This window comes from Columba livia, chromosome 2 (genome assembly GCF_036013475.1).
Source record: "Columba livia isolate bColLiv1 breed racing homer chromosome 2, bColLiv1.pat.W.v2, whole genome shotgun sequence".
NCBI lineage: Eukaryota > Metazoa > Chordata > Aves > Columbiformes > Columbidae > Columba > Columba livia.
The window spans coordinates 124,115,596-124,142,815 of record NC_088603.1 but is presented as its reverse complement, the minus strand read 5'-3'; the positions used below and the strand labels follow the sequence as shown (position 1 = coordinate 124,142,815).

The following is a 27,220-nucleotide window of genomic DNA, read 5'->3' as shown; positions in this document are numbered from 1 at the left end:
AATAAAAAGGCACACACTCCTGGGGATATTTTTTAGGCTCCACACCTACAACACCTTCTAGATTTCAAAAATTCCTTTTCCCATAGAAAAATGTTTCTGATTATCAAATATAAGCCAACATTGGCACCCAGTGGCTGAACAGATTAATCACAGAAACATATTCCCTTGAGCCCACCCTTTCTGTTCTTCAAAGACAGGTTTTCCTCTAGGATGTATGTGGTATTCTTATACAGCCTTCCAGCTCTAAGCTTTCTAGTCGTGACTGTGAACTGGTTATGCTAAGAAAAGAAAAGGAAAACACGTGTTGTGGCTGGTTCTCCACTCTGCCAGGGCCCATCAAAGTCAGTCCACAGAAGTCACCAGGTGGGACTAACATCACCCAGGTGCACAGGGTGAGGAGCCCTACACTGGCTACCAGGAAGCTGTGGCACCCACATGACATCATTTGGCATCCGGCAGACATCTTGGTATGACCAGTGGCCTTAGGAAAACTCATATTGAGACTTTTGTCTCTGAATTATCTTCCTGAACTTGCCAATGATTTGGACTGGGAGAAGCAATGAGAGAAAGTCTGGATGGTGTCTGGCTTGTAAAGGGGCAATCCCGAGCCATTACTGTTGCACATGGAGCCCGGGAGGCACTGACTCTCTGCCTTATAGACATTTAATGGGGGAACTTTGTCACAGCCCCCAAAACATACAAAGATAACCTAATTCTTGGCTCTAGCTGCCTTGTGAGTAGCAGGAGCATCAGCTAAGGGGGATCCAATGTTTCCAAATGTGTTTCAAAATCAAAAGGTAAAGGGCAGAAAGGAAATTTCTAATAATTTTGTAAAAGCCACATTTAGCTGTGAGAAAGCTAAAATATTTCATTAGCAAATAGAAAACTAGTTCACTGAACTCACGTAAAAATGTTAAGGCATGATATTAAAATACTTTAATGCATACAGTGTATACAGCCTAAATTCAATAATTCAAAGGAATAATATGGTAGGGTAATTTGTATATGAGTATAGCATGAAATTAAAAGATAAAGTTCAAATAAATCTTTTTTGACTTATACTAATTGACAGCTTGATCCCATCAGAGGAACAGATGTAGAGTGCTTCATTCAGTCCTTTTAGCCAGAACCAACTTCGCCAGTCATTGAGTTAAAAATGTTTCAGTATCTTTAATCATAATGTCTCTAATCAGATGTAAAAATTAAGGCACAGAGGAGTAAGCAGCTTTTTGTTCAAGTCTACACAGAAAGCTATTTGAAGAACCATGATCCACTCTCCCTGAAAGACAGTGTCCCTTCCAGCACTTCGTTATGACCATGTCCGTACTACTGTAGTGATAATTCATGAGAAGCTGTAGTTAGGTTTTCAAACGGTGCTTTACAGTACCCTAAGCCATTTGAGAATCCTTATTTTATTTTCGTTCCTACCCTGTTGCATTTACTTCCTACGCATTAAGCAATGTTATAGACTGGGAAGAGAGTGACATGCTAGTGCCTTCCACTGGTAATGCAGATGCTGTATGGGATCGAAAAACCTACCTGAACACATATATTGGTTGGCTTACAAAATCAAACACATCTGTACATCAAAAGGAAAATAATGTATTTCACTAATAGCATCTAAAGCAAGACAGTAGTAAAAAATTCCTCAAATACAGATACTAATACATAATTTTGAAGAACCTATCACAAATAAAACTAAAGTTCTGAATGTAGAAAAGCTGCATTAAATTGTTTTCCTTTCAGTCTGAGAAACTTGCTTCCCAGAAATAACTTCCCATACTGCAACAGAGGCTGTAAGGTACGATGTAGAACAGCCTGAACAATGAAAAACATTTCATAAACCTGCTCCATGGGTACATGGAGTAGGGCTGCTGAGATCACAATCAGTTTTTAAAAGAAAACAATTAGCATATGAAAAAAACAATATCTGTTCATAGCATCTTAGAATCATAATATAGTTTGGGCTGGAAGGGACCTTCAAAGGTCATCTAGTCCAAGCCCTCTGCCATGAACAGGGACATCTTCAACTAGATCAGGTCCAACCTAGGGATGGGGCATCTACCACCTCTCTGGGCAACCTGTGCCAGTGTTTTACTGCCTCATTGTAAAAACTTTCTTCCTCATGTCTAGCCTGAATCACCACCCTTTTAGTTTAAAACCATTACCCCTTGTCCTATTGCAACAGGCCCTGCTACAGTACTGAACGGCTGCCTGCCTGTGACCTTGCAGCTTTACTGGGGAGCTTTCCTGGAGCTGTGAGCTGGTAAGAGTTTGACCTCAGAAAACAGGGGGCCAGTGTCCCACTGGACCAGAAGTCCTCTTGCTGGGTGAGCTCTGAGTTGGAGATTTGGGCTGGCCCTGCAGGAATCCCAGGAATGACTGCCCAGCAGGATGCTGCTTTCTGTGTGTAACCTCCTGCCTCTCTGCGACACCATCCCTCCTGGACAGCAATGTGCAATGCCCAAAGTTTGGGTGCAAGCGACTGCTTGCAACCGGACATCAGGTAACGGACTCTGGAGCTTAGACAGGAGGCATTGTGTGTGTATAAGCCTGTCTATGGGCACGCACATAAGGAAACATTACTGGTCTGTAGAAGTGCCCCAAAACATCAAGGCTTTGCCTTCAAACCACCAAAAAGGGCTTCTGTGTGCCCAGGCTCCCTCCCCTCAGTTCCCTCCTCCATAGGCTGCTTTTCAGCATGCAGCTATATGTGCCTTTTTACCTCTTCAGCCTTCATTTGCTGGCTCAGCCTTTCAGCAACACCACGTTACTGGCAGTCATGGTATCAATGCGATATTGGCAGCTGCTCACTGGAAAATCAGCTGGCACTCCCAAACACGAAAAGTTCCCAGACTCCCTCTTTTTTATTGCTAGTGATTTGGCACAGCATCTGCCCAGTCGCTGCTGGGTGACATGGTAGAAACACCTCAAGTACATGGCTCTGTGGCTTGGTGCTGCCTGTATATGTGTTTGGAAGAGGGTTTTTGCTTTATGCTCTGCAAGCATAAAGAAGGCAGGGGAAGTATTTCCTTTCCATTCCCCCTTTATTTTCACAGACTTTTGCTGACAGATTGGGAATACTCACTGGGAGCATATTCTCTGTAAATAGTTTCATCTTCTGCCTGCTTCCTCTGTGCAGCCAGGAATGTGGGATTTATGAAGCTGGAAAAAGACTTTTCAAAAGAAGCCTGTCTCTTTAGCACCAGCGGTTGAGATATTCAGCTGGACTGAAGCAGATCTCCATCCTGTCCCCTGGGCATTTATGAAACCTACGTTAGATAATGAAGTAAAATCAAACATGATCAGAAGACCACCTACTCAGCTGCCACCCACCCTTCCCATCTATCCATTAGTGAAGTATCGGCCTGAGCTTTCTTCCTGTTCCCAGCTGGCCCTGACAGCAGGAGCAGGAGCGATGTCGTGGCCCTGAGCCACATCCCGGGTGGTGCTTTGCTAACAAGGCTCCTGCTCCCCAGCAGAGCCTCCCCTGAGCACTGCAGCTCTCCCCTGGCACAGAACCTGGCTGCACCTAAGTCGTGGCCCTGCTACAGGACCCTGTACGCACACAAAGAAGTTGGAAAAATTTCAGAAGTTACCCAGTGCCCTGACTCGGGCACTCGACCATCACATCCCCAGTCCTGCGGCAGAGAGAAGGTGATGATGGTGGGATTTGTCCCGCTTTGCCTGTGAGACAGCACTTCGGAAGGCATCAAAGAGGCAGGCTGTGAAAAGCAAATTAAGGCTCTTTGTTTTAATAAGCTCTGACAGAAGCAAAGGTAGCTGTTTTCCATTTTCCTGAAGGTTTCTTTCCTTTAGGTGGCAGTGTGCGTTTACAGCTCCCCGCAGCACAGCTTGAGCTCCCAGCCTGGCCGCCGAGCATCCTCTGCCTGTGCTCAACCATCGCTGGGTTAATTTTCCAGAAAATCCTGCACAAGCAATTAAAATGTTAATGTTGTGAGGGAAATGCCTGCGTTGAAGTGAACTCATTCGAGAGTCAGTTGTGCTTGGTGGAAGGGGAACAGTCTATTGATTTTGAACAAGGTCATATCTCATCAGGCTTGCCACCTGGATTATTTTTGTTTGCGCTGATCAGCTACCGAGTCCTTGATTTCACAGCAAGTTTGAAATCACCTTAATGAAGCAGAAATTTGAAGGGGGGTGGTTTCCCTCCCAAGACTTTTCTTTATTACAGAAATGTGCTCCCTCACCTGTTTATCTCTGACCACCTGCTCACCTCGGTGCTTGTTAACCTTAGTTCACTAAAGCAGCAATAACTGATGCAAAATTCTCAGTCTTGGCAGCTGCCAACCAAATTCACACCTTACACTGGGATTTGTGCTGCAGCCAGCCAGCATTACCTTCCCTCAGGAGGATGGGGATGCCTCAAAGTGAATATCTGTTAAAAAAACAAGAAATTAATCAGTTTATAGAGCCTTCCGAGCAACATTTGGTTGGGCATAGGCAAATTCTGTGTAGTACTTTATTCATACAAGAAAGGATTAGAAGAAAAAATTTTAATGGCAATTCCTGCTGATGGAGGCTGCTTTGCATGCAGAATAACTAAATGCATTAAGACAAGGTAGACTCGGTAGGAATGCCCTGGTATTTCATTAGGAGCTCAAGACACCTGGGACAGAGAAGCAGAAGCACCTGAAGCCTGATTTCATTTGCAGATTCCTTGTGATCACCATCCAGAACTTGTAGTCTTTCCTCCCTGAGCCAAAGGTCTTACAATGCTCTCTTCTCATGAGTGTGGTCAGCACTGAAAAAGGTGGATATGCTTTTTCATCATATCTAAAATAGGTTATGCTATTTCTAGTGATATAGGCTATGACTCTCTAATCCAAATGCTAGCATATATGCATGTTTAATTGACATGTCTAATTGCCATAATTGCACATGCTTATTATGCAATTTTGTGTGCAAATGCTGAGTTAGGCACATAACTAGGCATAGTGTTTGCAGTGTGATTTGTTTCAACACTTGTGGAAAATTTGTGGACAAATTAGACACGCAATTGAATGCATGTTTTCTGTGCTAAGAAGCTGGGCAGGGCCTGGCACCAGGCAGACTTCGTCTAAATGAATGAGCAGAAAGTACTGCCCTTGTGAATTCCACTGCAAGATTGAGTCCTTCATCGAGAGAAAAATCAGACCTAAGCTGTCCTTCACATTATCCAAAGATTCACACTCTCCTTTCAGGCTGAGCTGGAATACTGGAAAGCAAAACAAATTTAACATTCATCTGGAAAATTAAAAAAAAAAGACAACCACCAACAATCGTGAAGCTCTAATTTTATGATCTGATTGCTGAGGACGAGTAGATACAGAGCCTCTCTGTCAGAAGGGAGACAAAGCCAGCCTGTCTCTTCCTATATTCCCACAGAAGACACAACAGTGAGTAACCCAAGTAGCTCAGTGTTAGCAATAAAGGATACTAGCACAGCCTTAAACCAGCACAGCTGATTTGAGTTAGAGCCCGCCTGTGGAAGCAAGACTACAAGAAAGCACAACTTTCATGGTCCAATGTTTGTAATTTCTCTCTCTTGCTGAAGATATATGTTCTTTTAATAAAAAGTACAGAGGAAAAGTAAGAATTCAAAAGTAAGAATTCAAGGCACAGAAAGTTTGAGTTATGGTTTGTTTAATCCTTCAGTTTTACCCTTCCCAAGCCACTCTGCAATCTCTCTTGCTCTGAATTTATGACAAGCAGGACTAAAGGGACTGTCTATAGATTAACATTGACATTTCCTTTGTGCATTAATCCTTTGAAACTCATTTGCTGTACATTTCTTCTGAATGACATAAAAATGATTATTTTTTTATTGCTGAGTAGATAATGATGAGGCACATTTTCACCACCATTCAGGAAAATACGGAATGGGAGTCATAACTGCCTTTTTACATTTTCCCGTACAGTGACAACATGAGGGACTACCTTTTGGAGGACAACACGGTGCAGCTCCATCCTGCAAAATCCCATGAGGCAAAAGCACAGGATGCTGCAAGGTCAGGGACACTACATCAGCTATAACACTAGGGCAGTGATGAGCCCTTGAGATGGAAACCCTCCCAGCTGGGACACCCTCAGCTTTGCCAGGGCTGCACGGAGGCTGCAGCTCTGGGCATGTGTCACCTAACACAGGTTCTGGCATTAAGTTATTTGGTAGAAAGCACATTTGGTAGCTGTAGACACATGCCATAGCACTTACCCAGCATGAGACTGCATGGCCAAAAACAGCATAGCCTGACACATGCGGTTTCAGAGGAACGAAAAGTGTGATGATCCTGTGTCTTGTAAATGTAGATTTGTGTTTCATTTCCTTAGGCTTAAAAGTAGGAAAAAGCTTAATTTGACACAGTATAAGAAGTAGTATAAGAATAGGTAGGTATAAGAATGCCTACATCACAGATACAGATGTAGTTACAGGCATAGATACCTAAGTATCAATATTTCTAAGCTGTGAAATTCTCCTTAGGGTGCAGTTTCATGATACAAAGCTTTTGGTGAAAAGACCAACTCAAGGAGTTTGTCCCACAACACTCCTGCCCACCCCACTGCATGGTGTTCCCCACAAGAAAGGACATTTTTAACCCAGGCAAGTACTGGCATGAATGAGCTGTGGCATAGAGCTGGGAGCAAGAGCAGGGAGATTGAGAGAGGCAGGGCTGCTGAGGTCCTCTTCGCCACTAAAACTACAGTCTCATGAATCTGAGGAGAGGAGACTGCATATGTCATATGAGGAAATGCAATGGTGCTTTCTTCACCCAGAGCTCAGCAGACCCTTCTGGTGTTGCTACTGAGCATTTTGTCCTGCAGGATCTTTAAATAGGAGTAGCTACTCTGATGTTGTGTCAAGCTGATTGGGAACCTCCCTATGCTCAAAGGTTTAAAGCAAGCACGGAAAAATACATACAAAAAAATGCTAACTGGCTGTGGGAGAAAGGAGGGAGAGAAAGAAGGAAAGTGGAAGGAAGGCAGAAAATACGTCTGTATAATATTGCACGTGCCTATGGTGTTAACAAACATTGACATTATGATTCCACAGTTTATTAATATAAAGTCTTCAATTAAAAAAAAAAAAGGCCACACAGACCATATAGGAGTTGATATCACACAGTAAATTAATGTGAACAGGAGAAAAAAGCACCTGAGTGAAAATTCAGAGGCTAAATATCCCGTCCTGCTTTATAGCACACACAGAGCAGTGTAAGCCAAGGAAATATTCCTTAGGCTATAAAATTACACAAAGGACTGGAGTGTCCCATTTTTCTTTTTAATTTAAAGAAAATAACCAGAGCCACTGAAGAGAAGGAATTGACCTCTTTGGGTCTCTCGCTTTCTCAGAGACGCTTCTGGTCAATCAAGCCTGCATGTTATTCCTGGAAGAATGACCACAGCCTCCACATTTCTGGCCTCTACCCTGGAAGCCATTGCTTATACTTCCATTACCCCACTGTAAGTCAGACCTGCTCAGAGCCTACATCAATGGCGAAAGGTCAGAAGTCTCACAAACTTAGATATTGGCATATATTCTCCCATAAATTAGACACAGAAATTTCAAAATCCATATTCCTGAGTGATGGGGCATGTCACTCCCCCCTTTCTGCTTCTTTTCAAGGGGTTACATGCAATTTGGCCTGTGTGGCTTTACAATCCATCCATTTTAAAAAACAATTAAAATAATACAGCATTGATTTTATATTTTTTTAAGCACTGCAGCTTGGAGGAGTGCTGAGTGTGAAGGGCTCCTTTCCCATATAACACAGTGTGTAACACCCTCCTGGCATGAGGAGCGCATCCACTGAGGCCAGAGCCCAGCAGCATCCCTGGTTTGAAGGCATCTCCCGCTTTCACGTTCTTTCCAGCAGCAGACAGTGAGAATGGGAACAGACAACGGGTTTCCACTTAGGACCAAGAAACTCTGCAAAGCCAAGCACTATGCCCCAGCCTCTCAGAGGTGCGGCTAAGCCCAGCCCAGGCAGGGCTGAGCCGGGAGACATCTCCCAGCACTGGCTGTGCCTTATGTTAGAAATCACTTCGGTTTTCCTTTGCTAAGGGTTTTTTTCTCTCACGGGGAAGCCAAGCTCTCCCATGAGGGTGGCACAGCCTAATAAGAAAAAAGCCTCCCTCGGAGTCCGCCGGGATCCTGGGCTTCCTGAGGGCTGCACTTAGCCCCGGTTCTCAGAGCAACGAGGGTGCTTCAAAGCCAAGGCTGTGCCTGGCTGGGGGGGGATGCAATTATCCACCATGAAATATGGGGAGGGACAAGACACACACAACGACAATGCAGTGCCTGATCTCCAGAAGTGCTGAACACTTGTGAGGCAGCAAACACCTCCGGCGCTCGACAGCAAGATTTCAGAGCGTTCGGCACTTTAGGAGAGTTGCTAAGCATCCCCAGGAATTAGCAGACACAGGTTTCTGCGTGTGGGTTTTTACCTGTGGTCGGTGTTTCAGATAATGCGAAATGCCTTTACATCTAATTGAGATAAATCATGGAGAAATACACAAAGATGCATAATTTACCCACTCTTTGACTGATTTAAGTGTATCCCCGCAGGGAACTACACCCATTTAACGAAAATCAAGTTAGAAATCAATTTAGCTACGTTACTGCATTTTCAGTATGGAATAGGCCTTAATTTGAATGGGAATAAAGACCCACTGTGGGCCGATTGATTCTGTTAGGCAAAGGAAAAGCATTTATTCTTGATATAGCTACAGGCGAAATCAGATTCAGAATGCTATGAGATATAATATACGGGAAATATTAATATTAGGATCTATGGGTACAGGTTTGTTTTTTTGCACACAGCTCTGAACACCTTCATTCCTCCTGTGGTTTTCGGCATTCCTATGCAGACATATACCAGAAAACCCTAAAAATAGGGGGGAGTTTCCTTTCCAAGAGCCACAGTGGCTCACTTTCAGTGGTAGAATATGTGGGTGTCAGAAAGGTCTTTCCAATTTCATGTATGAGTCCAGGAGACCCAGGAGAAAGGAAAAGCCTGTCCAGGAGCATGAAAGAGGGAAACTGTGTACATTGAGAGAGAAATGAGTCAGGATAAGAAACCCCATTTCAGCTGGTTGTGTGTGTCCCCAAGTAGGGACAGGGACTGAGTATGGCTTTGCAGGGGGAAGGGGAGGCAACAGACCTCCTGTTTGCACCCAGTGGGACCTGGCAGGGATGGGCTGCCAGGGGTGGAACAGCTTGAGCAGCGTGTGGTGTCCCCCAGAGAAGTATTGGAATGTCCCTGAAGCTTCCTTAGCTGGCTGGCTTTCCCCTAGGTTCGGTGGGTGTACTGAGGGAGCCTGGGGATACTGTCTGGCCCTGAGGTCCTGTTTGCAGCCATCTCTGGCTAGGACAACTTTGGCTCCCATCTGCTGACCTAAGCACCCAAAGGAAACCCCATGGCAGCTATGCCCCATGGGCATTCCCAGTTGGCACCATTGCCTGGTACCATCTGTGTGTGAGGCAGAAATAGGGAGACAGAACAGAAAACAGACATTTTCCAATGAAGACAGTCTGCTCATTCCCATTACTTAATTTTCACTTGTCATTTCTTAGACCACTGAAGATCGCTTGCTAACCTTGCCCCCACTATCCAGCTCCTGACCTTCAAATACGGTCCTAAGATCAATGTTATGAAAGATATATGAAGTAAGACTCTAGGTGGCACTTCAGGCTATATAACTGTGATCTTGTCTATCAAGACATGCAGCATTTAAATCATAAGTTTAATCAGGTGATCATTACGCAATCAGGATGATCAGGAAAAGTACATCAGCATTGTGTAGTCTCTGCAGCCGGTCCTAGTATACCACTCCGATGTACCCAGACAGGTTCAGTTCCACTTGACCAGCAGAAATCAAGAGAAAACCTATTCGAGAAAATAAGACTACCCACTGGAATAAATCAGAAACAGGCCCATGGAACTCTTGCAACACTGAAAGTCTGGCACCTATACAGAAGCAAAAAGCCTAAATATACGTATGAGCCTCATATACTACAGACAAATGTTATAGCAAAAACCAGGGGAAATTCAGCAAAACACTGCACCACTCCAACACTTGCAGAATGGATGCACGGAGTGCATATTTTGGTTCTGTTGAAAGTATTGCATTGTCTATTTTCTGTAGGTTTCATCAGTACAAAGCTACTAATATTTACTTTTCTCCTTTCTCTGAGCCCCAGCTTGGCAGCATATCACCAGTCAGTGGGTGCCTCGGACATGTGCTTGCTTGCCAGTTTACTGAGAATTTAGCAACAGAGCAGCAGTGAAGCATGCTCTGGCATGCTTTTTGGAATCAGGACCCTAATGCAGATCCATTTCTCAGTGGACATCTGAAGGTGCCATTCCACTTCACAATTATCTAATGGCAAAGCTGCCAAAGGAGGACCCTGCCTTTTCTCACCCACAGCTATTTGTTATTCTCTCTCCTCCCTTTCATTTATCACTCTTAAGTGTGCTGATATGCTTTAAACTAAATTAGTGAAATGGCCAGTATTAGCAAAACCAGAAAAAAACCCCACTGATCTGTTTTAAACAGCGACACCAGAAATAGCTGCCTTAACACAACTGGGGGAGGGGACAGCAAACTGCAGGAGGGAAAGGAGGAGAGAGGGAATGCACTTGGGAAGGACAAGGACTTCTTCAAACTGCTTCTTCCTATAGAAATGTTAATGATGACCAACTGTCTAATCTAAGTGGACCAAAAAACTCTCCTGCTTCTTCCCTGTTCCTCATCACTGGACCTGTGTTAGACTGGTTCATGGTTTGTCATTGGGAAGTCCCATGGGCTGTCTGGAGAAAGGAAGGGCATTGAGGGCATGCAGGAGATGCAGTTTCCCTCTGTATGGTGTCTTCTCCTCTGCTGAAGCATATATGCAACCTCCCAAATGCAATGCAGCCTGTACCTCGCCCCCCTCCCCATGCCTCATGTGAGGCTCCTGGAACAGTTTGTGTCCCCAGGTGGGGGGAATATATGGTCCTTTCGCCTCTGGGCTTTGCTAGCAAGCAGCAAAGCTGGGCCAGCTGCTTCAGGAGATCTGTAACATCTTCTCTCACTGGGTCAATCTTTTCCCATCAGCTGTGGAACAGGCAGCAACCAGCTGCCAGCTGCAGGGGACTGAGGAGCCCTGTGAAGGGTGAAAAGTATAAACATTAAAGAAGGTGAATCTCAGCAAACTTGTTAAGGATCTATAAAATGGGGGTCAATTTTTGACAAACATTTTTTTTTCTTTCAGAGTGAAATTGGTGGACTTGACTCAGAATGGTTCCCACAGCAAACTTCCCTCCATTATCTCCTAGGGAGAAGCAGCTGTACCCACTGAAGCAGGCACCACCATGTACGAGTAAAATAGTCCCCAGCAGACAGAATTATGAATATACAGAGTGGAGGCAGAATGAAAGGGATGCTGTATTCAGTTTTTATTTGTCTGGGTTTTTTTTTCCTCTCTCTCTTCATCTGACTCCAGCATGGCATGGCTGCAGAAGCATTCAATAGTCATGGAATTGGGCAAAGTGAGTTCACCCTCTGGGAACATCAGCCAGTCCTGCTCTCCCCACCTTCGTCTCTGTTGCAATAGCATCAGGACATTTCACCATTATTTTACTGCTCATTACCCTCAGTTTATTACCCTCACTGTTTAACCTCAGTTTACCCCTGGGATGAAGTGCAGGCGTATTTCACCCATTGAGCAAAGCTATGGATAGACTTCATGGCAGTCTCAACAGACATTGGTGTCCATAACTCCCAATAAGGACTTTGAAGGCAGATGCTGATTAACATTGGTGCATAGCCATTCTGACCTGCTTGTGGTCCTACAGATCATGTGCATGGACCTGGTACCTTCTCACAGAGGGGTCCCAGGACTCCAGAGTCCCTTGGCCAGATTTCTTCCAGAGAGCTGGAGGCCAGGAGGATGCGGTGACACCAGTGTTACTCTGCCTACCCAGGGAACAGGGCAGCCAGGGCAACCACCATCAATGCAGACTGAAGGCAGAGGGACAATAGGTCCACAGGACAGGCCCCAAGGTCACCCTTAGCACCCTAACTACCGCGTGAAGGCCACCGAGGGAGGAGCATACCAGTGCCCAGTTGATGAGACAGTTTGGCACTGTACAGTGTGCCCAACACTGAGAACGGGGGGCTGTCATTCCCGGGAAGAAGGGGATAAACATGGACTGTGTGAGGCAGGTACGAAGCACCACATGTGGGACCATGTCCTGCTTCATGGCACCAGGCAGGTGCAACACTCACCTGTTAGGTCCTGAGGTGCTCAGTCCCCTGCTCCTGCCTTTGGTACCTACAGAACTGCTCTTCCTTTCAATCTCTTATTCCCACCGCCTTCTCTGAGCCTCCGTGACAAACTCAAACAACATTTTTTTAATGCTTGCTTTCATATATATGGAAGATGTAACCTAAAAACTGGGGTTTTGTGTCCTCAGGGCCAGCTCTGGACAGTCATATCATAATAAGGAATGCAATAAATGTCAGTTTGTCTTAGAAGACACTCAGTAGGGGCTTAGGTTCACCATCCGCAAACAGTATTATCTTCAGTGCCGTAATCAGCCTGGAGGAGGAATGGGTTCCTGGGACCTTTGGCATTTCGAGTGAAGTAAAGTTACACAATTAAACTTCAGTTAGGAAATATCCATAACTTACCAAAAGGGGAGGGCAGTTAAGAGCATTACCAGCTGTCAGCACCTGGGAAACTAAATTGAATGGCCAGAGTGCTGAGATATGAAAACTAAAGAGAAAGATCACATGTGCCTACTTTCTTTACAGCTGCAATGTCATAGGTCATATGTTGTGCTAACCTGTAAGAAATAATAGGAACTTGGAGATAAAATATAGCTCCAAATGTGAACCAGGGCATGGCACAGAAGAAGTTAAGCAAGGACAAACAGATTACTAGTGCTCTGAAGTATAAAATCACTGTCTCAGAGACTGCTCCCTCTACTCCTAGCAGCTTCATAAGCTAAACCAGCTGTTGCAAATAATACTGCTAGATTTTTAAAGACATCTATTTCTTTGACTGTAAATAGAAATACTATGTCTTTAAACTAAAAATACTCTCCCATGTAAATTTTTTTAATTGAATTAGCAAAGTGTGTAATGACAGCCTTTCAGGGATGTGTGATGCTTGTACAGATATTTCTGAAAAATTTGCTACCACTCTTATAAATTTATCACTTCCTTCCTGAATATAGCAAATTATTTGGGCAATGTACCGCAAAACAGAAAATAAAGAAATAACAACTAAAATGGTTTGGTGGACTTAATGTGAGAGGAACTGCGGCCTCACACACAGGAGAGGAGATCTCTTAGCCCACGCTCATAGAAATGGGGATAAGCAGCAGCAGCAGCAGGGATGGGTTCAATCTATATTTGAGGAGGAGGAGGAGAATGAAGGCACTGAAGCATCTCTTGGCTGAGAGGCTGAGAAACCATAAACACCTCCCACCCCTGCATGCAATGGAGCTACTTGTGTTCCCTGACAGCAGCAGATGAGGGACATGTCCTATTACATGTGTAGGGGTGACGTATCATCACTGTGTGGCATCAACAGCCCGATTTGGAGGGCTGGTGAAGGACACAAATGTTTGGTGTCACGCAGTGAGAGGGCAGAGTACAGGAGCAGTTTTGGGGCAGGTGAACAGTAGAGGGGGAGAGGCTGGTGGGAGCTGGGGTCCAGCCTAGTGTGGTGTGGATTAAGAACCTGGCTAAAAGCAGAAAATGTTCACATTTCTTAGAAAGCTTTAGGAGCAGGGATAAAGAAACAGCCGTTCCTGAAGCATTTACGTTCCCATTCACTTTTCTCACGCCTCCATTTGAATAGTAGCTCCTGTCACGGGCTGTTCCCGCAAAGCGATGGGCAGAGCGTGCATGTGGCTCCTCCTGAGAGGAGCACAGTGACACTCACAGTGGCGTACACCTGCAGCAAGTGCCAGCCTCTTCTCTGCCTGCGCACCACTGCACACCACAGCTGGCACTGGTGTGGATGCATCACCAAAATGGTTGTTACATGTTGGGTGCACCCGTCTGTAACTCCGCTTCCCTGGCTCTGTGGGCGCCTATGGCCACATGCCATGTTGAGGGGGAGGCAGTGATGATGGGCGGGAGCCTTCAAGGGAGTTCTGACTCACCCGCAACCAGAGGTTGTAAGAGGCACCCAGGAGTCTCCCTCAATGATTCACAGCAGATGGGGAAACATGGGTAACAGGTGCAATACCTCCCCAGCCTGCGACAACTTTGAAACACCATGGCCTCACATAAAATCTCTAAAACAAATACGACAATTAAAAACCTCTGTGTAACGATTCTGCAAACACAGAAACATGCAGCAGAGCAGCAGTGATCCCAAGCATTCCCTGGTAATCCATTTTCTCAGAGCTACATAATGGCCGCATCCATAAAGAAGCAGGAGAGGAAAGGGAGGGAAGCGCAGGAAATCCATTACTGCCATAAAGGGAAGGAAACAGAACAGGAGCCTGGACCCAAATCTGGATCCTCCTGGATTCCTGACCTCCTGCCAGCGTAAGATATTAGAAACCAATACCAGGGGTGGAGGGGTGGTAACCACGGCAGTGACTCATTCCCTTGTGAAAAGCACAGCCACCCAAACAACTGGCACGGCGCCTGGCTGCGTGCATGGCCTCGGAGACCTCTCCCAGTCACGTAAGCAGCTGGCACCCTTCCTGCAATCAACGAAAAACGCAGGTAATTTAGCCTGGCTACCTGAGTGCTACCCCTATTACTGTCTGATAGAAATGGAAACATAAAGTCATCCTGACGTGACTTTTGATCCCAAAAAAGCATGTGGTACTACATGAGATATCCAGGAAACAAAAGTCCGGATGGAAAAAGATTAGGAATTGCTCTTTGAGTTGGTTAAAATCGTAGCTGACCTTATTATTCAGTGTTCAAGCAGAAGGAGAGAGAACCCCAAAACAGGGCAACATTCAGGCTCTCTCCTTCCCCCTGCCTATACTGCTGTTGTCCATATCCAATTCTGGTCATGTGCTGCTTTCTCACAGCTCCCACACAATTCCACCCTTGTGCTCCCAACTTGGGGACGAGGAAGCTGTTTATCACAGCATTCCATTTGTCACATTCATTTTAGACTACGATAATACCCAGTTGCAAGTAGCACATTTTACATTGGTGAATATTGCAGCAGCTCTTCTCCAGATGGGGAAACGAAGGGTGTAAAAAGACTTTCCTTTGGTCACTTAACGAGTCACTGATCTCCCAAGTTCCAGTGCAAAATTAAATATCACTGCCTAGGCTTGCTTTAAGATTTAGCTTACTTTCTGAAGTCCACATAAGAAAACTGTGCCTAAAATTACATTTGTCTTGTGGGGAGAGGGTGACGGGAGAGGGCGGTTCATGCCTTGGTACTGTAGTCGATCACTCAAAAGCCTTTGTGCTTTCAGCATTTGGCTAATCAAATTTCAGCAGAGTGCACACAGTGCTGTATCCAATCTGTCTATTTGTAAAACTTGACAAATTTTTGGCGTTAGCAATAAAGAAGCCCATTCATTACCATCTTCCCCAAACTGGAAATTCATACCCTGGTTGGAGCAGCTTGCCTTCATGAGCCTCATGTGTCTCAAGGAAACAGTTTTACCTGTACCTGCATCTCTAAACACCAATGGAGAAGGCCTTCGGTGTGACAGGCTGTATCCTTCCTGCACTTCTTTCCTTTCCTCTCCTTTCCTCCATCCACTACTCCTTAGCCAATCCTATAGAGATGCATCTTGACATTGAGTGTTACAGGGGCCAGTATTAGAGACAGAGTTCCTTCAGAGGTCAAGGCTGGCTTGCTGAGTGTTTTGTTTGTTTCTTGAACCTTCTTAAAGCTACAGCTGGAAATTTCAATAGCTTTCTCAGCTGCCTGTCTGTGGTGGGGGAAGACCAAATGTGACCAAAGGCCTGGTATGACTACGGTTTCACTCCCAGGTAAAATTAAAAAACCTCCCTCAAAGTAAATGGGGATTTTGGATTTGAAACTACACAGCTGCTGAGATGAGCTAGTTTTTAATTTTGTTGGCACCCACCAGTGTGTCCCCCATCTCAGGCATGCTGCTGTGGGAAGTCCCTTCCAAACTTGCTCCAGGCCCATACAGCACACACACCACCCCATGGCATCACTTCTGATTCCCCCAAGCTTTAAGCATCCATAGTCTGATGATACAGTGGGTAAGATGATGATTAGTATTTAACTATGGCTTTTTTTCTTGGCTCTTCATAGCAAACAACAGGGATTGTGACCTATGGTTGTTTCCATTTCAGTGTCTCTGCAGCTCTACCGCAGAATGCCATCATCCACACCTCTGATCCCTGTGAGTCCTGTTAGCGCATCTTGTTGGCAGCAGAAGTATTCTTCCACTGCAGGTTTGATCCAAAACAGCATATTCCACCATCTGCAGCTACCTGCTGGTGTCCAAGATGTAGTGAGGTGTTTGCTTTCTTTATCCAATAGCATTCGCCAATATTTGTCTTTGGCATCAAGTGCTGAGGCTATTTTTGCTTCTGCCAAGTCAGGTAACGTCTTTCATTGCAGGCACTTGGTAATGAGCAGTTTGTCGTACTCTGATGAGGTCGCTTGGACTTATGCAAATGAAGCATTTGCCCATATGGAGGTTGACTCCCAGCTCGTGCCCCTGATCAGGGATGAGGCGACTGCAGCACTGATGCCGTCTCTCTCCATTCAGTGTATTGGGTCTTTCTTCTCCTTCACCCTCAGTGCAGTGGTTATACAGGTGCCATCTTGACTGATTCACTGTCTCTATTTCAAGGTGAAATATGCCTGGAAGATATCCCAGTCCTTCGAAAACATCTTGATAACCTTTCAGCAGTCCTGGCTACAGAAGCAACACAGAGCAATGTGTGCTCTGATTCTTCATGGGTCAGATTTTCTGCCTTGCCTGCATGGTTCTTAACACAGCTATTGCACCTGGCCTCATCTGCAGGTGTCCTGCTTTTTTCTGGGACAGAGTTAATTTTTTTCCTAGTAGCTGGTATAGTGCTGTGGTTTGAATTTAGAATTACAATAATGTTGATAATACACTGATGTTTTAGTTGTTGTTAAGCAGTCAAGGACTTTTCAACTTCTCATGCCATGCCAGGTGCACAAGAAGCTGGGAGGAGGTATAGCCAGGACACCTGACCCAAACTGGCCAAAGGGATATTTGGTACTACACGATGTCATGTTCACTATATATTTGGAAAGAAGAAGAAGGAAGGAGGGGACATTCAGGGTGATGGCATTTGCCTTCCCAAGTAACTGTTACACATGATGGAGCCCGGCTTTCCTGGAGATAGCTGAACACCTGCCTACCCATGGGAAGTGGTGAATGAATCCCTTGTTTTGCTTAGTTTGTATGCACAGCTCTTGCTTTACTTATTAAATTCTCTTTATCTCAATCCACAAGATTTCTCACTTTTACCCTTCTGATTCTTTCCCCCATCCCACTGTGGGGGACTGAACAGGCAGCTGCATGGTGCCTAGCTGCCAGCTGGTTAACCGTAGGTTATTTTCTATTAATGACTTTTTTCTACTTGGTATCTTCCTCTGGAGATTATTCATTCTCTTTTTACTTGTCTTCTTCAACAAACATCAGTGCTTCTCCTTTTTTTCCTTTCTTCCACCCCAAAAATGCAAGCTGGAGCAGCAGTGCATCTGGTCTGTGGCTGCGAATTGGTGTTTACTTGCTTTCTGAATAGCCAGATCTCTCCCAACACCAGGATACGTTCTTCAACTAGCTTCAGAGAAGTTATTGCTTCTTTTGAGCATACTGCAACTTCCTTTTTCTAATATAAAATCTGCTAACAAAGAAGTCAGTCATTTTATTTGGGGGCAATGTTCCAATCTATGCTTGCCTTAGATTCAATTACACTCTTTGAGGAGATTCTTTACTTGTGTTTATTTAGGAGGAAGGAAAGGTTGGAAACTGTTGTGTTTTTTTTCTGAACCTTGTATGAGTCCTCCTGATGTGCCTGAAAGCCACTGCAGTATGTCCATGGCTGTTTCTAGTATGGTTGTTACTGGTTTGTTTCTCTCCCTTTTCATCTAATTTTCCCACTATGATCCAAAAGGCATCCAGTTCATAAACTCATCCCCTTTCACATCCATCTGCCCAAAGATGAGAATCTTGGACACTTGTTCTTTCTTCCTATCCCTTTTCCTTGTAAATAAGCATGATCACAGCCTTCACTTCTGATTACATGGGTAGAGGAAGCAGATCACCCCTGAAATCATGCTTTCCATGGAAAGCAGATGAAAAGGTTTAACGAGCAAATAGAACCTGGAAAAAAAGAAAACTGAGGAACTGTGGATTGCTGCCAGCAGCTCTGCTGAGCACCCAGCCTGCCCTCCAGCAACTGACAAGCTGCTAGCTATTGCAGGTGACTAAACCTGGGACATTGTTTCAATGTTTGCCAAAATCAACAGTAGGGCAGAAGGTGGCACATAGTGACTGCTGGACTTGTCTTCTAGTTCTGCCGACAAAGCCCTGGACAGTTCCGAATCCTGTGCCTCCGTTTCCCTGTCTCTGGCATGGGAAGAGCTGCTAACTTTTGTTATGAAAAAAAAAAAAAAAAAAGGAACACACTTTATATATGTCAGGAAATTAGCAAACAGAGCCGTGGGAAGGGATGAATAGAGTGTAATGATGAAAGAGCTAAACTGAATGTCCCTTCCTTCAGGGACAGTTTATGGGGACAACCCAGACACTGAACCCAAGAGCCTGGCTTGGACTCCATCTGGGGGATGGGCAACTGCATTCCCTTTCTTGTCAGTCACCACATCCCTTGTTGCACCTCATCTCAAGTACATGAAGATCCCTATTTAGCAAGCTGCTTAAGTACTTCCCAGCTGTGTTTAAGCATACTTTGCTGAATTAAGGCATAGAACACTAAAAACTGTAACTATATAGAAAAGAACATAAACCCAAATATATTTAGCAGTCTAAACAGATTTTGCTGTACAACATGAACTTTTGGCTCTGCAGAGAAGTGCCTGTTTCTACCTCCAGCTGTTTAAAATCTAGTCTTGTGTACTGCATTCAAAATTGTTCCTTTCAGCCTCATGCCTGTACACGAGGAGCAGTGAAACCACAGGGCACTCACCCTGCTGCGTTCACAGATAACACAAGACCACATCTGACCTTGGCCTTAGCTATGGTGTCTTTGCTACACACATGTATGGATCTTAATCCAGATCCGAGGAGAACAAATCATGTACCAAAGCCATTTTCCAAGGTACTTGTACAAACACTAGAAAGAAAGAGTGCCTTGAACCTGAAGAATGAATAGGAAATGCATGCCAAAAATTCTAAAGAGGATTCAATAACATTATGTTCCATAGACCTTTCCATACAATGTTTTATGAAGTAAGACTTTCAGCCAGATTTGAATAAAAAGGGGTGTCAAGTGAAGATGAACCAAAGAATGGACAAGGAGTGCTAAGAGGAATGTGTATTTTACCTTCCAGAGAGGAGATTCTTCTTACCACAGAAAAAGATCAAACTGGTTTAATCAGAGTATGAACCCTAGGCTAAAAAGCAGATCTAGCGTGCCTAAAAAGAGGGTAATAACTTAAGTACACCCAATTAGCATAGCCTTATTTATTTCAGATAGCAAAAGACAGGCAGTGTCCCAAGATATGGTTCCTCTGGAACTGAATCCATGCTCATACTCAGGCTCAAGCTTACAGGTGCAATGAGCCCCTTGCTTCTATGTAGGAACAAAGTCTGGGCAAGAACTAGCCCTCACAGGCTGACTGCTATTGCATTTGCTTACCGTTTTGAAACACCCAATATCAAGATTATTTCTATTAAGTCTGTAAGACCACAGTATTTACTTCATTGATTAACTAGGTGTTTTTGCTTAAGATATTATATTCAGGAATTAACCTTTTCAGCAAACTGCTTTTCAAATCAGTTCCTTACAATACTTTGGATTTGTTTTCTGGAGCTGATTCCTTGGACACTGGTAGATCCCAGCTCATGTCTAGGGTCAACACAGGCCACCAAGGCTGCTTCCAGAGAGTTCATTTGCAGCATGTTGTGAGCAGGATAGAGCAAAAGAAGAGCAAAGATGAAGTGCAAACATTTACAGTGACATACATTTTCAGGGAAATGAAATTTTTGGGAATACCTGTCATAATGTTTCTTCTTATGAATGTTTTAAAAATTAAAATCTTCTTACTATATTCCTTCTCTCTCACTCTCAGGAACAGTAACTATCACAGGCACTTTCTTTAAGAGGTTTATATCTGACTGCACATTTCCAGGACAAAGCCTTTGGCCCCATTTGTCCAGGCATCTGCACATGTGCATTGGTCACAAGCAACTGAGCAGGACTACTCACATGTAGAAAGTTATATTTATCTATTTATCTATTTATTTATGAAGCTTTTTCAGGTTTAACTTCTTTTACTTAAGACAGCTGGGCTTACAACTCTGATGTGCAGATGATGGGTAACTGTTGCCTCCCAAAGAAAGAAATAATACTGATGGACATTCTGCCGCCATCTTCCTGTGCATGTAGTATCTATGCTTCCTCAAATGTAAGTATCTTCTACATAATTGAAGTTAAATTAATAGAAAAGATCATATTCTCTCATTAAGTAGTATAGACCATGCATAAAGAAAACATACATACAGAAAGAGAGGAAACAGAGTGTTCCTACCTTTGTCATCTGTGGAAATTATTGCCCTCACCCCTTGTCCAGGTTTGGATTTAGTTTCTAATCCCTTTAACAGGCTTTTCCAAATCCTGAGTAGTTTAAACTATTATTTAATATCTTCTTTGCTGGGAAGATTTTCTGTCTGTTTCTATGTCTCTCCTTGTACATTATATTATGTATGCACGTATACATAATATTATTAGTCCCTTAGTAGCAATTAAACAGTATAATCCACCTCAAAGGTATTTATAACAATTTAAACTACTCTGAACCAAGGAGTTTAGAGGATTAGAGACAAGATTTAGGTAGTTTCTGAGGGCATAAACTTTACTGTTCCTGTATGCTGCAGCACAATTTGAATTCAAGGCCAGAGAACTGAGAGTTTGGAAGTGACCAAAGCAAAGAAGAAAATTAATCAAAAGTTGAGGCAAATTTAAAGCCCAGAATAGGTTGTTGGAATCTTTTAACTTTCATGTTTAGAGGACAGTAGACAACCAGCTCCTTGGACAAGTTTGACTGACTTCTTAGCAATCTCCCTCCCTTTGGTGCTTTGATGACAGTCAGTGGGCGTGTGTGCCCTCCCACAACATCTCCAGCACCCTCTGTGCCAGTGGGGTGAGCAGTCAGAATAGGCCTGGCTTAAACTAAAGCCCTGCTATATTCAGTAACACAGGGGCATGCTCTTGGACAGAGGACATATGCTGGCACTCAAAGTTCAAGCTACCCTGGATTTATCAAAGGCAAAGAGTATCCAAAGATAAATATTTGGCTATGCTGAAGAAGCAGAGCCCTGTTGTTTGATTTTTCTGATGCCTGCATAGCAAACCAACACACCAGCATTGCTGCATGTTTAAGGGCACACCCTGTCATGTATTCATATCAATGATTTTCACTTTCAGACTCCTCAGCTGAAACAGTGTTTGGCTGAAACTGTCTTTGAAGTAAAACTCAACCAACATATTTATCTCTTGCACAATCCCTGGGGCCCTTTCCTCTACTCTACCTTGTTAATGAAGTAAGAGTAAACGCTCTCTGAAACTGCCCCTCTTCTGTACGTAATTCTGTTCTGGGATGTTTTCCATTTCTCTCCCTCTCTCTGCCAGTGAGAGGCTAACACTAAAAAGTAAAAAACAGAGAAAAATTGTTATTGTCACCTGGTGACACATAATTAATATAATTCTCAAAAAAAACAAAACCACCCTCTATTATTCTCAGAGCATTTTGGGGGTTTAGGTTTTTTTCCCGAATTTATTTATTCATGAGTAATACCTTATATACAAAAACGCATCAATCTTCCTGTCACACCCCAGGTGTCAGCTCATATTATCCACTCCAGAAGACAGCAGCAGAGCCAGAGTAGGAAATGGAGCCATCAAGAGGGAAGGGGATTTCCAGACCGCCAGTCAGGTGTGACTTTGCCCAGCAGCCTGGGGGCAGCCACGCCAGCAGCTCCTGCTCCCGCTCCCTTCTCCATCCAGGGCTCCGGCAAGCTTGGGAGCAGGGAAAAATGCACCCTCCACATGGTGAATTTTGTTTTGCTAATGAGAGCAGGACACAACTCCGTTCTGAATGTACTTTTACTTCCCTTCCAAAGTAATATTTTCTAAAATATCTGTGTCTGCTGCTTGCTAGAAAGAAGAGAGAAATAGCAAAATTCATGTGGAAGACATGAGGATGGAGAGGCCAAGCACAAGGAAGCCCTGTGGCATGGCTGTCACTTCTTGGAGATCCACTTCTTGGTCATGGACGGCACACGTTGGTCTCCAAATGCTGACAGGAAATGCTCATTACTATTTCTCCTTGTGACTGTGGCTACTTTGTTCAATAAAGAGACTCATTAAGGGGAATGACCTATTTGATAAGCCTGTAAAAGTCCTAATTTGTGTGTGGTGTTCTTTTCTCTTAAAAAAAAAAATCGAACTACTATTAATTGCCTGCAGCAGTGCCATGGAACAGTGAGTTGCCATGTGTTCATATGCTAGAAGGAGAAACAATCTCTTGGATATAGCAAAGGATTTTATGTTTGAAGTACTCAGAAGGTTATTGTATTTAATGGGGAGTGGGGAGGGAAAGTATAAAATGATGATAAATAGCTTACCATAGCCCATGTATAAATTCCACCTGCTGACATGGTTTAGTGGGCAGACACTAATACCACCCTCGGGAGGAAGAAGGAAACCAGCTCTGGGACAGGAAGGGGTTAGGCAAGATTTAAGTGAGTGTACAGGAAGCAATAAAGGTTGTGGAGATTTAGCTCGAGTCTGGTGAGTGTTTGATTGAATCCTTGGTTTGGGAACAAATTTGACAACATTATCTGTTTTTGTTGTAGGAACAACTGTTCACTTGTCTGAATCCTGCCCTCAGCACTGATAAATATCAGCCTTCAATTTACTCCCACTTCCATTCAAATCACAGTATGAATCAAGAACATCCCCCTGCTCCTATGCAGATGGTGTGCAGAGAAGACTACAGAGTTTGTTTTAAGGATTTTTTTTTTCTTTTTTTAATTTAATTAGGCCTGATTTGTTCTTCCATTTCCTGACTAGGGTGAGTTTAGCACAGGTGGTGTCTTCCACGGAAGGGCGGGCAATTTGAGTGAAACCTCAAAGCTGCCCAAACATGCCGCTCTCTCACCGCTGCCAAGCTGAGCCCAGGTTTTGCAAGTCTCAGTTTGGCAGGCAGCAGTACCAGCAGGACCAGCCCCAGGAAGGGCTCTGGGAGCTCTGCCCCGGCTGCTGGCAGGGAGCACGGACAGCCGCCTCTCAGCAGCCCAAGCCAGCATCAGGTGCCAGAGCGGATCAGATCAGAGGTCCAGCTCGCCTGAAATCCTGCCTCTCCTGCTTGCCAGGAACACATGCAGAGGAACCCCCCCTGCAGAGGACAAATGCCCATCCAAAAACATGCCCAGAAGTCAAGCTCCACTGTGAGTGGGAGGTACTCATTGTCACAAGGCCTGAAGCAAAGATGTGAGTTACTAAAATAATATTATACTAAAATATGAGTTAATAGATTAACTTCTACCCTGGATAGTTTAACTGTAGATGTAGGTGGTATCGATTGCACTGTCCAACATTTGTTAATCCTCCTAAGCTCTTTACCTCAGTATTTTCTCAAGGCCACAGCAGAGACACTGTGTTAAAAAAGCATTTGCTGGTTTAGATTTAAACCTGTTGCTTTTATTTCTGAGTGTCTCTCTGATATTTATTACAAGAGAGGGTACACAGGAATGACCACATGACCCCTTGGTGCCATCTATTATTTTATATACTGCAGTCACATCTTTTGCTTGCCACCTTCCACTATTCAATCGTCCATATCTTCATCTCAAAGTGTTTCCATACCTCTTCATCACAGGTTTTGTTACTCTTCTCTGGACTTTAAAATATGTCAGCCATATAATCTTTTATGAGGTGAAACTACGCTTACCTAAAAACAGCATTCTAGCTGAGGCCCTGTCATTGATTTTTCCATAAAAAGGCATTGTAATTCTCACAGCACTACCCTTTATGCCTTCTTTAATAGGAGGATAACCTGATTCTGGGAACCTATTCCCAGAGCACATTCAGCCAGAAAGAGGTTCAGGTTCTCTGAGTTTTGACCAGAACTTTTTATGACACAACGGAGCCCAAAACTACATCTGTCAGTAGGGTCACATCTGCCGTACACGCATGTAAGGTTGTGCTCTGCTATCTGCAGATGCTTGATGCAAATTTCAGCTGCCACAAATGGCCTTTGCTTGCCTGTCCAAAATAAAACGCTGAGCACTGTTACTGGCTGGCCATTGTCCTCAAAGCCGCAGAGGTGACCATAGTGTAGGGCCAAGCAACAGCAGCAGCTCCAGGGGGCCCAGGGCAAAGGTGAAGGTGATGACCTCTTGTGTATCACTAGGCAATTAGCCAGGGCTGCCTCTAACCTCCCAAAACACAAGGCCCTGGGCAAATAGACATCTTCTAGCAGACCATGGCTGATCTTCTTCTACTGAAAGTGTTTTGACATTCTCTCAGATGTTCTTTTGTTCTGCATATAAACAACATTATTATACATTTTTCTTTCTGCATCTTGCAAACTTCCCAGGAGGGCAACTGGCACCCTCAGAACAGCCATAGAAAGAGACTGGTTATTTACAGGTTCTGCCCGAAGTACTATTCCATCTCAGGATCCTACCATCAGTATCAAAAATTGAATGCTTTTACCCAAAGGGGCTTAGAAAAGCAGGGGAAGAACCGTGAGTGAAATGAGAAGATACAGAAGGGGAAGATTTAAGTATTTAGACATAAGTGAACGTAGTCAACTCAGCTAAGCAGACTCCACTGAGGTCTTTCCTAACTCCCTTGAAAATGTACTCAGATTTGGTCATAATAAAATGGACAAGTCTCAAATGCCTGTTTCTAATTTTTCTTCCCTTTCTATTTGCAAACCCTGTCCTAGAATACAGAATCATAGAACCACAGAATGTCCTGAGTTGGAAGGGACCCACAACAATCATCAAGTCCAACTCCTGTCCCTGCATATGACAACCCCACAGTTCACACCATGTTTCTGAGGGTGTTGTCTAGTCTCTTCTTGAACACTGTCAGGCTTGGGGCTGTGACATCTCCCTGGGAAGCCTGTTCTAGTACATTTCTGATTGTGCATTGAAAGGTTACATGGTCTGAATACACTGTTTCTGAGACAGTGATGCTTTCTTCTGGTATAATTTACACCGATGTCCTTTACAGGAGACAGTGAAGACAAAAGAAAGGGAGGATGAAAGGAAAGATGGGGGAAGGAAAGAGGAGCCAGTCTGAAAGAAGAGGATAAATCAGAACACCAGATGTATGCTGTATGTATTGCATTTTATCAGATTACTCTGCAAGCAATGGTGCAATTCTGCGTATAAGAGAGTATAGGCCTTTTCTTCTCAAGGCTATGGTAAGGGAGAGAAAAGATGGTCTTGTTGTTAAGGTAGTGACACAGAATTCAGAAGATCTGGCTCCCATTCCTGGCTCTGACACAAACCTTGTGTAAATCACTTAATCTCTCTGTGCCTCTGTTTCCCATCTGTGAAACAGAGATAACACATCCTTTTTCCTCACCCCAGCCTGTCTTGTCTATTTAGATTATCTGCTTTCCTGGGCAGGGAAAGCTTCTTACTGCATGGGCTTTGGTTTTAAGTTTGTTTGTCCTCAGCGCTTTTTGCTGGATCTTTTAAGACCAGAGGGAACCACAGTGATCATCTGGTCATGACCCCTTATAAAAGACAAGTCCTGGGAGCTCCCAGAATTAATTCCTGTTTCAGTAACTGCAATAGACAAAAGAATAGATTTTAGGAGAAATACATATAGAATGTAAAAAAAGAAAAATCCCCAAATCCAGAGTAGCTTTTGGTAAGCAATTGATCAGTAACCTTCACTGCTAAAAACTGGTTCTTTGTTCCTTGCTTGATTTTGTCTAATCTCTCTTCCCACTACTATAATAGAGTGATGCTTCCACCACTGGCTGTTATCCTTGCTGAACTCAAAGAGCCCTCTCTGATTGCTCTGTATGTGTTTATGTAGCACTTCTTTTTCCTAACATAGCTGCCCATTGACAGAAGAACCTGAATTAATTCCAAAAATCTTGGATACCTGTCTTGGGATGGGACAAAATGGCCTCTGAAGGGGTCTATATTGACTATGCATGGACCCTGGATAAACTCATTATCCTTATTTGCACCTGTAGGATAATTCAGGAACAGTTACATGATGGTCTCCACTTTTCTTCCTAACATAGCTTTTCTTTGCAGAGTTTATACTGGAGATTCATTGCACTTCACAATGAGAGCAATTGTGATTGTAACTTGACTTCAACCAGGACTGTTGCTCCTGTTAAAGTGTATTCAGTCCCTCCTTTCTGTATCATCAACATACACCAAAAATTGCTGAGAGCCAGTGAGATAAGTGGATTTGAAATATTTTCAAGAAGATGTAATTCAATCTTGAGTTTCTCTAACCTGAGCAAGTGAGTGCTCTAACCACTGAGTAATTGAATAAAAGACCTTTTCCTGTGGTCATGTGTTAAAGGAAGGCTGCATCTGCTTTTGCATTTTGTGCACAGGCTGATCCTTCAAGTGTGCCACAAGCACACTCCTTGGACCAAGCTCTGTACAGGAAACAGGCAGACAAATATATAGTTATGACACTGATACTGAACTGTTCAACCCTGTCAGGGTTCAGGTGTCTTCTGGGAGTGCATAAAAGCAGAATCTCAGTTGCCTTGGAAACTTCTCCAGCTGAAAACAGAGGAGATTAAAGCAGTTCTGGGCAGCCACTGAGCTGAGCTTTCGGGATTGCCATTTTAGATTCAGATGCTTAAGCTCTTCCTAACTTCTTTCTTTAACCACTGTTTGCGTAGCTGGCTTCTATTTGAATAATCAAAATGTCAAGCCGCACAAACACCTTATGGAAGGCTAAACCTATTGCATCAAATCTGTAAATTAAATCACCCCATTTGAAATCTGATTTAAAATGATATCAAGTTAGTTTGACAAGAACC

At 43.9% G+C, this 27,220-nt stretch overlaps 1 long non-coding RNA gene across 2 annotated transcripts in view; it reads right to left on the bottom strand.

Moving 5' to 3' along the window:
* Positions 1–763: 763 nt before the first annotated feature.
* Positions 764–27,220, bottom strand: part of LOC135578641 (uncharacterized) — a 44,857-nt gene continuing 18,400 nt past the window's right edge. Inside the window, exons 3-5 of one of the 2 annotated variants that reach the window (XR_010470578.1) lie at positions 4,362–4,399; positions 3,600–3,929; positions 764–3,272 (exon numbers count right to left, since the gene is read on the bottom strand). This is a non-coding gene — a long non-coding RNA (uncharacterized LOC135578641). Of the gene's footprint in view, positions 3,930–4,361; positions 4,400–27,220 lie in introns of both variants that reach the window. The other variant, XR_010470577.1, reaches the window with a different exon arrangement.